Source organism: Peromyscus maniculatus, chromosome 22 (assembly GCF_049852395.1).
Source record: "Peromyscus maniculatus bairdii isolate BWxNUB_F1_BW_parent chromosome 22, HU_Pman_BW_mat_3.1, whole genome shotgun sequence".
NCBI lineage: Eukaryota > Metazoa > Chordata > Mammalia > Rodentia > Cricetidae > Peromyscus > Peromyscus maniculatus.
This window is the reverse complement of record NC_134873.1, coordinates 49,887,608-49,889,622: the sequence shown is the minus strand read 5'-3', so window position 1 is coordinate 49,889,622 and position 2,015 is coordinate 49,887,608. Positions and strand designations below refer to the sequence as shown.

At 41.8% G+C, this 2,015-nt stretch overlaps 1 non-coding gene across 1 annotated transcript; it reads right to left on the bottom strand.

Moving 5' to 3' along the window:
- Window positions 1-206: 206 nt before the first annotated feature.
- LOC121825222 (U6 spliceosomal RNA) lies at window positions 207-313 on the bottom strand. Its single transcript, XR_006067351.1, has one exon. It is a non-coding gene; the product is annotated as a U6 spliceosomal RNA (small nuclear RNA).
- Between the last annotated feature and the right edge of the window lie 1,702 nt (window positions 314-2,015).

Sequence of the window (2,015 nt, the reverse complement as noted above, 5' to 3'; positions counted from 1 at the left end):
TATCATGGTTTCTGGTGTTGCAGTTTTATGGGGTTTCTGCGTGTACAAATATGTGTGTCTCTGTATCTAGACCACTTCTTGTGCTTCCTCTTTGGCTCTTTTTTTCTGTTGTTTGTTCCTTTTGTCACATTCTGGTTTCTTTATTTTTATTTTATCTCATTTTATTTTTTAGATGCCAATTGTTTTCTTTTAAAAAAAAAAAAAAAACAACTTTGGAATGCTTCACGAATTTGCGTGTCATCCTTGCGCAGGGGCCATGCTAATCTTCTCTGTATCGTTCCAATTTTAGTATATGTGTTGCCGAAGCGAGCATGCCATTTGTTTTCTAATGAGAGAGAACAAAAACAGGTGTGGATTTGGTTTGGTAAGGAGATGGGGAGTATATGGGAGGCGTTGGTGGAGGGGTAACCATAATCAGAATGTATTGTATGAAAAAAAAAAAAACCTCTATTTTCAATTTAAAAGAAAAAAAACTGGTAGATACGGTTTGATGCTAACCTTAAAGTAGAAACGGTCTCAGTTCCATGGTGAGAGACACAGACTGGCTGACTGGGTCTAAAAATCAAATCCAATTCCTGCTTGAAGACACTCAGACCAAGGGTCAGGGCAGGGTAGGGGGTGGGGGAGCAGGGGCTGGGGGCAGGGGGGTGGAGACAACCAATCAAGCAAAGAGAAACCAAAGAAAAAAACCAGCTGGCCCAGCCCTTCAGCCAAGCAGACTTCAAAACAAAAAGGAAATTAGATCCTAAGATTACAAGCTACAAGAGGTGGCAGAGATTAACCAGCGAACTCACCCCACCTCCTGCAAACTGAAGGGGGGCATTGATAAAGTGTCTGCCTGCCGTCAATTGATTTTCCCTAAACAGTCATGATCGAATAATTCCTTTGTAATAATAAGTTTTTCAAAATACGATCCTCAAGGAGGTATTCAAGGGTAAGAGTCATACTGAGTCAAACAATGTTAGTGCGTTGAGAATGAAACAGAAGTCAATAGGCTCCTAGGGAAAGATTTCAACAGCTTCCTTGGGTCCCACGGACATCATGTAATCCTCACTTAGTCTGTAAATAAACATCTACATACAAGGTGTAATCCCGCACACAGCGGGAGTAATCAGCAGCATTACTGGCCTGGGTTTAGCCCTGTGTCTAGCAGTTTGCTCAGTCACTGACATGTACATTCTCATTATGTTCGTCATAAGAGCCCTAACAGGAAGGCTCGTATTATCTTATTAATATTCCTATTTTCATGGATGAGGAAAGTAAACAAAAGAACAGAAGTAAGTTACTGCGGTCACAAGGCGTCTCCTGAGAGTACTGTTCTAGAATGGACTAAAATGACCCCTGTCTTCACATTGACTTACAGACTCTCTGAAACCCCAGAGTATGGGGACAGTAATGGGCTGTCCCTTCTGAGACTGGATTTCCCAACACCGACTTTCACCTTGATGGCACTCTCTTGCATGTCTAGCTTGCCCATCCTAATAATGCCAGCTATTATAATGAGAGCTGGCCCTATGGATAGGTCCACATGCTGTGGAACTGAGGTGGCCTCTGGCCAAAAGCCAGCATAAAAATAAGGTCTTATTCAGATACTCCACAAGAACCCTAACTCCACTAAACGCTAACGATAAACGTGTGAATGACTCAACAGGAAATCTACCTAAATCGGTCCTGAGAACACAGTAGCCCTCGCCAACATCTGGACTGCTGCTGATATAGCAGACCCAAAACAGGATACAGCAGGATTCCTGTAACTGAAACTTGTGTAGTAGATAATTATAAGTCTTAGCTTTGGGATAACTTGTTGTAATGCAATTGATAACTAATCCATTTAGTAAACTGAAGTATTATGATTGAAATTCTGTGTAACTTCCAAGTCTGCTCTCTTTATTCTACATAGCAACGTCAGCCTATGGCAGTTTGTAGTAAGCCTTGCCACCATAGGTTAAATCCATGGGCTGGCTAGTTTCTTGTCAATTTGACCCAAGCCTGAGTCATTTGGAAGAGGGAACTTC